The sequence below is a fragment of the Pongo pygmaeus genome, chromosome 8 (assembly GCF_028885625.2).
Source record: "Pongo pygmaeus isolate AG05252 chromosome 8, NHGRI_mPonPyg2-v2.0_pri, whole genome shotgun sequence".
Lineage (NCBI taxonomy): Eukaryota > Metazoa > Chordata > Mammalia > Primates > Hominidae > Pongo > Pongo pygmaeus.
In genome coordinates this window covers 130,562,050-130,571,712 of record NC_072381.2, presented here as the reverse complement: position 1 = coordinate 130,571,712, position 9,663 = coordinate 130,562,050, and the positions used below count along the sequence as shown (strand labels likewise).

The window sequence follows — 9,663 nt, the reverse complement described above, 5'->3', positions numbered from 1 at the left end:
GGGCACTCAAGGATGGAGGAGGCCACACCGCGCCGCTGGGTTCGCGGAATGGCGGTCCTTGCGGCCTCCAAAGGCCGGACCTCAGACCCCTCCCACTCCTTTCCTGCTCGACATCTCAATCCAGTTCCTAATATCTCAATAGGGTTTTTAAACAAATCGATCCTAAGGGCTCAGTTCAGCCCACCCAGGGATTCTTGGAGGACGCACGCCGAACTCAGGGTAGTGAGAAGAGAGTTTGGGGGGCCCTGGGGCGCAGGGAGAAGACCCCACACTCCGCGGCCACCAGCTCCCTTCCGGAGACGGCGCTCGGACGTCGCGTGTCACAGGCAGGGAATTTAGCCCAGGTGCTCGTTGGGCCGCGAGCGGCCGCTGGGCCTGGATCCCCAGGCTCGGTGTGCAGACTCCAACCTCGAGACGTCAGGGCGGCGTGGGCTCCGGGCCGCCGCGCAAGCCCAGGACCCCGAGCCGCGGGCCCCCACGCCGCAGCGCGCCTCCCTCCTCGAGGCCCGGGGCTCCGACCCAACACAGGGCTTCTCAAATGCCCCGTTGAGATCCAGGCAGCAAGAGGGAACCTTTTTTTTTTTTTTTTTTTTTAATGTGTAAGAATGTTTTGCTTCTTTTAGGGCACAGCACTGCTGCAACTTGCAGCACAGAGGGCCCCTTCCCTGCGCACCCACAGCGGTCGCCGCCTCTCCGGCACGGTCTCCAGGATCTGGATTTGGGGAGCGCAAGTGCCCCCTGTGGCCGGCCCGCGCCTGACCCCGCGGGCCTGAGAAGGCAGAAGCGGCCGGCGCGGGGGCCCAGGAGGAAGTTGGAGCCCGGGGGCCGGGAAGGGGGCTGGTCGGCGCCGCTGGCTGGGCGGGGCCCCACGGGACCGGGGCCACCCGGGGCTCGCGTTCCCCCACGTGGCCGGCTGCCCGGTACCCCACGTGGAAGGGGCGAAGGAGGATGAAGGGCGAGGGGAGCAGCGGACCCCGAGCCACCGCGACAGGACCCTGGCCCCTGCCACCGAGGCCCCCGCGCCTTCCGAGGGCCTCCCGGGCGGGGCCGGGCCAGGGAGTGCCCGCCGCGCCCGGCCCCTGGCCCTCCCGCCCGCCGCGCCTGTGTGCACTTTCGCGGAGCCACTAATCCCCCGAGAGAGCCGATTTGTAGTGAGGAGTATCTGAAGGGGGCGAGGCCGGCCCATGTGGGGTTGTGTCATTGGTTTGCAAAGAGAGACCCCGCCTTTGCCCCCCCCCCAAAAAAAGGAGCGAGGAGTGAGCGAGCGGCGACCCTCACCTCGCCTCCCGCCTCGCTCCTGCGCAGCCGGCGGGCACCGGGAGCTGCGGCCAGCGCCGCTTCTTTCCTTTCCTTTTCTCTCCGTTTTCCTCCTCCTTCCCCGGAGGAGAAAACAAATAAAGAAGAGCAAATAGCCGGGAGGCGCTCGGCATCCAGGACGTTCCCTCCCCCGATCCAAGTTGGAATTAGCATCCTCTCGGGGGTGAGCGCGGCGCGGGGCGGGCGCGGGCCGGGGACCCCCAGCGCAGCCCCCTGTCGGCGGGCGGGAGGGCGCGGGGCCGGGACGCGGGGGGAATTGGGAACCGGGTGGGCGGAGGAAGGGGGTGGGGTGGGTGGGGAAGTAGGAAGAGGCTCGGCGGCGAGGGGAGGAGGTGGAAGGGAAGGGAGGGGTAGGGTGGGGAGGGGAGGGGAGCGGAGGGAGGGTGGGGAGGGCGGGAGGGGGAGGGGCGGGGAGCTGGAGAGATTAAGTTTTTGTGTGTGTGTCCCTGTGTGCGTGTGTCATTTTAAGGTGGCTCGGGAGCGGCCCGGAGGAGCCGGCGGCGGCCCGAGGAGCGAGGGACCGAACCGGGAGCCATGCCGCGCTGAGGGGGGGCCGCACAGCCGCCGCCACCGCCACCGCCGCCGGGTGGGGTGGGAGGGGCGGGAGCCGCCGCCGCCGCCGCCTCCAGGGTGGGCGCCTTTCGCCGTGGACGCCGACCGTCCGGGAAGAGGTAAGGGGGGCCCCGGGGGAGGGTTGGGGCCGCCGCCGCCCCCGCCTCACCTGCGGCCGCGGGCTGGGGGCGCCGCGCCCGCGCCTCACTGCGCCACTCAGGGAGGAGGAGGAGGAGAAAGAGGGCGAAGGACACGGAGCCGGCATCCGAGGACATCTTTGGTCCGTGCCCCCGGCCCCGTGTCCCCCCTCGGCGCCCGGGGGTGGACGCTGGCTCGGGGGTCCCCGCCCGCCCCCGCCACCGATTGCGCCCGCTGGCCGCCGTTTGCGCCAGGATTTTTGTTGTTGTGATGAGAGTTGATGAATGCGAAGTAGGCGGTCACCTTCCTTCCCATCAGGGTTGGGGAAAAAAAAAAAAAAGAAACCCCGAGCGCGGCGGCGTCCGGAGGGCAGCGGCGGCGGCGGCGGCGGCGTCTCGGCGACGGTTCCCTGGGCGCCCCCGGCTCCTGCTCCCTGAGCCCGGTGGGTGCGCGCTCGGGGGCCGCCGGCGACCCAGGCCGAGCGCGCGACGCGCCGTGGGGACAATACGGCCGGATCTCCCGGGAACAGGAGTCCGAGCGCGCCGGGGTGCGGCGGGCCTTGCGCCTACGAGGCGGGGATGGGGGGGCGCGGAGAAGCGGGGTTCCGTGGGGAAGTCGGGGCGTGAGCGGCTCTCGGTCCCCAGGGGCGCTGCCCCTGCCGGCGGGGGATCCCGCGCGGCGCCCCGGGAGCGCAAGTGAAAGACGGGAAAGGAGGCGAAGTGGAACCCTTTTGTTTTGCCGGCCCCGCATTGTTGGCTCCTCCGGGCAGCCGGGCCACATCTGCTGCCGCTGCCGCCGCCGCCACTGCCGCGCGGGGCTCGGCCCGCCAAAGTCGCGGCGGGGCGGGGGGCCTGGGCGGGCCGGGCGGCGGGCGCGGGCGGGGGCCGGGCGGGCCGGGCATTTCCTCTGCCCGGCCGCGCTCCCGCGGGCACCACTTCCTCCTCGCCCGCCGCCGCCGGGAGCCTGGCCCGCCCGCCTCCCCCACCTTCCCCGCCCGGGCCGCACTTTTCGGGTGGGGCGAATCAAAAAGAAAAAGTTTAGCAGGAGGGGCTGGCTAGGGCGCGCCCCGGGCGGCAGGGACCCGGTGCGGCGCAGGGACAGCCGGGCCGCCGCGGTTCCTCCTCCTCCCAGCCCTCCGCGGCGCCGGACGGCCCCGCGCGGCCGAGGGGAAGCGCCTTTCTTTCTCTCCCTCGCGCTGCCCCCAGCGCCCCGGGCGAGTTGGGCAGAGGCGCGCGGGAGCCGGGGCGTGCCTGGGCCTTTCTCCGGCGGGAGGCCCAGCGGCGTGGCGGGTCGCCTGCAGCCCACGCCGCGCCCTGGGGCTCGGAGGCCGCGGGCCCAAGAGCTCAGCTCGGTCACCGCGGGCCGCGCCGAGACACACGCGCGCACACACTCCCTCCCGTGGCTCGCTTTCCGCCGGCGACGACGGTCGCGGACACGGAGTGAGCGTGTGCGCGCGAGTGTTTGTGGTTGTCCCCCCTCCCCCCGCCCGGTACTTTTTCCGGAGGCGGCCCAAGCAGCAGTTGGCTGCAGAGGACCCCACGTTTAGGATTTTATAGGGAAGAGGAGGAATTTTTCGTAGAAATCCTCGCTCTGCGTGCTCGTGGTGGAGGCTGCTGGCAATGGCCTACGTCGTCACACCGGGCTTCCTTGCCCTGTCCGGGGTAAACAATCTTTCTGTATATTTATCCCCTTTTTTCTTTAAAGATTGGAGATCGGGTTAAGTTCTTAGAGAGTCTGATGCGAGTGGCTGGAAGGATAGACAAGAGAATTCTATTCTATAAATATGCATTGGGAATTTAAAATGCTAAACGCCTTATTTGCAATTCCGTTGGATATTCTAGAGACTGGTATATTTTTATCTGACATGGATAATTTTGAGGGGACGTTATATTTTGGGGAAGTTTACAAAGTGATTCTTTCTGCCTTTCTAACTTGGGCGAAATATATCGACTCATACCACCCTTTCAAAAAAGATAGCTTTCTCTACTAGGTGTTTGGGTTCGAAGACAATTTAAAAATTACTTCGTGTTCAGTACCTAAGATTGCTGTTTTGCCTCGAGGGTTTTCCAAGTAGAAGTGGGTAGTTTTCATGTACTTTGAGAATTCTGAGGTTTTTAACCCCTCCCTTTTTTTAAATATAAATCTTTTCTATTTTGAAGTAATGAGACTTTAAAGGATCTTGTTTTTATAATCACTTGATTTCAAAGGATACTTCTTACAGCGATTATAAAGTAATAGTCAAAATGCTAATTAAACATTTTCAGTCATAGTTGCTTTAATATTGAAACAGAATTTTTTTCTTTAGCAGAGACTGTATCATAGAGTTGAAACACTAAATATTCTTTTGTCTGGCATCAGATCTCTGAACTGCTCTGACATTCTCCTGAAAAACCCCTAGTGCCCTTTTTATTGCCCCCAAAAGAAAAGTTAATGAGATGGTAGATTTCAAGCAAAAAAGCAGGCCCTCTTTCTTGCAAAATATGCTTACAGTTGCCATTGAAGTTGGATGTTAGCCGTGAATGCACTTGCCTTTAATGAAACCAGTTTAATCGTTCACACTTGATCAAGTATAACATGAGCAAACAAAGGAAATAAGCCAGCATATTTCTGTAGAGTGTAAGTGTTGATGTTGGGTCACCCCCTCCCCCCACCCTGCCCCCCCCCCCCGGTAAAAGGGAGAGAGGGTTGAAGGCAAAGGGAATTTATGGCGCTGATTGGTTTTTTGTGCCCCAGGGGTAGGGGACCCCAGTTACATCCCTGTGGAAAGCAGTTATTAGAGGGAATTAAAAGATCTTGGGTTTGGAGCTTGTTTTGAACCTGACTAGGTGGTTTGGGTTTAATTCTTTTTCCTGTTTAGAAAGATAAGGTAAAGAGTGCCGACTCCCCCCGCTCTCTTTTTTTTTTTAACCCCCACCTGACAACCCCCTCTCTAATTGTACCTTAATAAGAGTCTGCAGGTTGAATGCAGAACCCTGTGAGTTATTTACGGTTTCGCCTGGGAGCTTTGAAACTGACCCTTGAATGGGTGTTCTCCTGCGGGGAGGGGCAGGGTGAATTACCTTTTCTTAACTGATTTTAAAAAGCCTCATTGTCCCTAAAAATCATTTCCTTGCATGAGTTGCAATTTATGTGTGGAACTGAATCATCAATTCCGTGAAGAGACAGATATTCGTAAAGTACGTCTCTCTAAAGTTAAGAAAGTAAGAACGTTTGGCTACTTAAAAACAAACACTACTGCCATTGTAAAAACACACCAGTGCCATACTTGGTGAGATATTTTGGCCTTTTGAGAGTCGGGGCACACCTGTTCCTGTCCCTGCCAAGTTGTGTGTGCTTTCCCTGCCATTGTTAATCTGGTCGTGTACACAAGATGAAACAGTAAAACTTGCTATCTGTATAATTATTAACTAGTTTGTCAGTTACCCTTTCAGAGAATAATCAATAACTTCAGTCTTAACTTTTAAAACTCCAGAAATTTTACTTTTTAAGTCTGGAAAGTGTTTCAAAGAGAGATTAAATGAAACAAACAATTAGCAACAACAAACAACAAAAACAGAAAATCAACCTGCAACTTTTTAGTTTGAGTAGCTAGCTACAAGGTAAAGAAGTGATGAATGAATATAGTATGTACTGAACAAGCAGTGCACTGGATTTTAAAATATTTTTATTGCTACCATTGCTGTTAAAATACAAACAGCTCACACTATTTGAAATCCTTGAGATTCACGGATTGAAAAAAAACCAAAAAGGACACCTCTGAGGGAGCAGCCCTGCTGAGATCTAGCACAAGAATGCCATTTGCTAACAGTTCACTAACATCATGAATCATTTTTGAAAGAAAAGTTATACCCTTTGAACTCAACGCTTTCCCTAAATGGAAAAAATTTAAAGAGTTTACAGCAATGGTAGAATGGTGGCCCCAGTTGTCATTTTTTACCACTGTCATTTCCATAGAGAGGGGCTGTCATCGTAATGTATGTGCGTGCAGCCTGGGTCCCTCTGTTAATCTATCAGGGAAAAGCAGCAGCCCTAGTGTCCTGTGGCCCTGAATCAGGCCACAAGTATATATTCATACAGCACATGGTTGGGAAGGGAAATTTATCAGTTGGGCAGGGCAGAGCTCAGGTAATATTTCCACTTTGGGATGGTAGGTCTGTTACACAGGTTGGAACATATTTTTGTAGTAACTAAAAAATGGGAGGGCAGTGTGTCTGTCCCTGAAAAAAGAAGTATTTGTACTTAATGGAAGTGACCCATGTGGTGAAATCTCGGGGTGTCTTTTCCCCAGCAATCTTTCTATGAATTGCTAGGGGAGGAATTGCTTGTGTGAACTTTCCCTGCTGAAAACTTTTAGTGGGCACATGAAATGCTGGAATGGATACATTTTTAGAGACTGTGCGGCCTGGCAGATATCAGTTTTCTCCCTTACAGCTGGTAAGCATGTCTTAATTTACGCTGCTGCGAGTTAAAGTTACAGCACTCCTGGAAAGAAGGGAAAATGCAAGGCTTCTCCTCCCCACCTCATCTTTTGAAGTTAATTTTCATTCAAGTCTGTGTTTGATGGAATATGTATCAAAGACTTATGAAAGGGTTTTTTTTTAATCCTATCTCGGGGTTTGAAAAATTATATTTAATAATTGCTAAAAACTTCAGAAACATTTTAAAGGTGTTCAGTGGCTCTTTTGATCATGATTTAATGGAGAGTATCCAAAAGCCATCAATGTGACTCTAATGATACTCACAAATTAATGTTTGGGCATAATCTGGAGTTTGCTTTTAGCTATCATTATTAATGTTTAAAGCCTAAATTATGGCTGCACTTGGGCATTCAGAACTTCGCCTGTGAAAAGAAGGGCTTTGCACATTGTGTAAAAAAAAAAAGTGGGGGGGGGGAGATTCACAAATGAATACAGAATGTACAATAGGGAGAGAGCCAGGCCATTGTTTGTGTGGAATGTTGACCATGGGAGCCAAGGGCCAGTTTCGCCTTCATTCTTCTAACTGCTGGAAACACAGAAACTTCAGGAGCTGCGGACGGGTTGGGAACCAGGGGGCACATTCATCTGTCTTTGCCGGGCATGGAGATTTGGCCTGCTCCCTTTCCAGAGTTTTTCTTAGAAGGTGGTCTTTTCTGGACTGCCAGGGAATGTCGTGTGCTTTCTCTTCTCAGTAATCTGCTTTTTTGAGGAACGATTTTAACAGCAGATAGTAAGAGTTCCTCAAGGAAAGTAAACAGACCTTTTCTACCCCCTCGAAATGTGATTTTAGGAAATGATATTCAACTTCAGAAAGGAGGCATCTTAAGTCACAGGAAGAAGTTGTGTTTATTTTTATTCATCTCCTGACTTTAAAGTAGTTTTTAATCTGTTGGTAGCATTAGAGAAAATGCAGCTAAAATAAGTTTTTGCTGGATGTTCATGTTTTGCATAGCTGCTGCCGTTTCGGAAAAAGCTCCTCCCCCATTCACAAAGCCCTTCTCCTTCCACGTGGGAGCTGAGGTCCCAAAGTGGAACCAACTCTGTAGCTTAAGGGAGGTGCATTCCTGGCCCCTCACTTTCTAACCCTCACCTTAAGTGGAATATGCAGATAGTATGTAGATCATTAACCATTGTTGGTGCCTGAAGCCTGTTCAGTTTTTTAGCAACTACACTTGGTGAGAACCAGTTGTAGTTTGCATGTGTATATGCCTAGTCCCTCCCTCAGTGAACGTTTTAGAAAGTGATGTGCTTTAGCTGTTTACCTAACTAAATTTAACAGATGGTTGCCTAGAGTTGGTTTAATATTCACAAAAATTGTGATGAAATGGTTGGGATCTTATGAATGGGACAAGTGATGATTTTGGTTCTATAGAGAATTGTGACTTTTGTCCTAGGTAATTAATAGAGGCTTCGTTTCTCCCAAAGATCGGTTAGTGTTTAAAGGATGGGAACCCTGAATAGCTGCTGTTGTCTGCCCCTGATCCTGGTGGTGGCCAGCCTTGCCTTTGGTTTTGTTGCCTTCTGTGAGTCCAGAAAAGCCCTGGAGGCACGGGGGTGAGGGGGAGAGGGAGGCCTGGGCTTTTCATCCATGGGGTTCTAAAAATCCTTCTCATTTATAAAATACAAAAATACTTACCTTCCATAGTATTGCTAATTTGTGCTTCCTCCAAAGCTCTCCTCTGATCAGCAGAAATGTGCTTCTTGCATTAAAACAAATCCTTAATTATGACTAAAAGAAACCGTCAGCTGCCTTAAAGATTGTCTGGAAATAGTGGCAATATTTCCGTGTCTCATTCCAGCCCACGTTGTGGCAGAAGCCTGGAAGGGCCACGTTAAAGGATGTGTCACAGAGACAGTGTGTGTAGTTCTTCCTGCAGCACAAGCGAGCTCAGGGCTTGTAAAGTCCAGCTTATCGTGGCTGTGCTCCAGCCATGCCTGAAATCTGGCCTCCAGCAATCTGTCCAGGCCCAGGACAAACAAAAACTTCATTATGGAGTCATGGAATCTGAGGAAGTTTCTCTGGAAGGAACCCGAAGACCTAGACCGTGGAGGGAGATCAACTTCTCTGGCCTTATGGGGCTTTTCTTTTTCCAAGATGGAATTTAAAAATCTTATCTATAAAATGAGGCTAGCAAAGAATCATTTTATGGTGTAAGTGGCCAGAATCTAACCTGGAAGTGATAGTATTGTACCTGCCCCAGGTGTGTGTGTGGCAGGGGGAGGGTGGAGAGGGGAAATGAGAGGGAAGAGTTTGGAGGGGAAAACAGAGCATTCAAGGTTTCTCTGCTGGAGGGGGTGAAAGGCCAGGAGTTTGTGCACCTTTCCTTTTAAATGAACTCTAGCTGTGAGTTTATTATTTTGCTGTTGGATGGTCTTTAGTGCAGTCTAGAAGTACAAACAAAGTCGGCTTATCCACTGCTTGTTCAGGTCCAGGGAAGCCGAGGGAATGGGTGGGGCAGTTCTTGCAAATCCATCTGGATCCTGGACACCCCACTTGGTGTTGCTGCAGCCAGCTCCCAGGCCTGCCCACCTGGAGTACAGCCAGCGCCAGCAGCGGGCAGGGCCCGAGAGAGCTCTTAAAGCCATGTCCCAGGAACGGTTGAGGGAACTGAGAATGTTCAGCCTGGAGTGGAGACACCCCTGGGAAGCCCAACATTGTCCTCTGTGCGGTCATGTGGCCTTACTCTGCTCAGAACAGGGAGGCCTTGCTGTTGGAGCTGCCGGGCCAGATGGGCTGCGTGGGCTCCTGGCACAGGCAGAACTTGGCTGACCATTGGCTCCCAGTGCCAGCCAAGGCTCTGCAAACACCCAAGACCCTGATGGAGACTCAGGCTTTGGGAGCACCTCCTAATGAGCTGGGGAGGATACTGTGTTTTCTTCCCAGTGGGGGTGACCAATAATCTTAAAGTTTTTTCCCTTTCTCCAGACGTTCAGCTGTGGTCCGCACTCTGGATTGCTCTATCTGCCCTGCGGACTGGATAGAGCTAGAGGCTCAGCGTAGATGCCCAGCTGACCTGACATTTCCTACCCATATTTCCTAGTGTTTCAGGAGCATGCAGAGACAGACCTGATTCCTTTATCTCAGGGCTTTCAGATTACAGAGTAGAAGTCACACTAGGAGGGCAATCAATAAAGAGTATATTTTGCTGTACAGATACCAATATGCACGTATAAGTGC

At 53.5% G+C, this 9,663-nt stretch overlaps 1 protein-coding gene across 20 annotated transcripts in view; it reads left to right on the top strand.

The window, feature by feature from the left end:
* Positions 1-1,245: 1,245 nt before the first annotated feature.
* The window catches only part of CTBP2 (C-terminal binding protein 2), a 173,522-nt gene continuing 165,104 nt past the window's right edge, over positions 1,246-9,663 (top strand). For 6 of the 20 annotated variants that reach the window (XM_063670381.1, XM_063670386.1, XM_054437179.2 and 3 more), the window contains exons 1-2: positions 1,347-1,480; positions 1,787-1,988. The gene's annotated coding sequence lies outside the window, so the exon portion shown is untranslated. Of the gene's footprint in view, positions 1,481-1,744; positions 1,989-2,083; positions 2,450-3,078; positions 3,669-9,663 lie in introns of those variants that run through there. The other 14 variants (XM_063670389.1, XM_063670379.1, XM_063670384.1 and 11 more) reach the window with 9 other exon arrangements.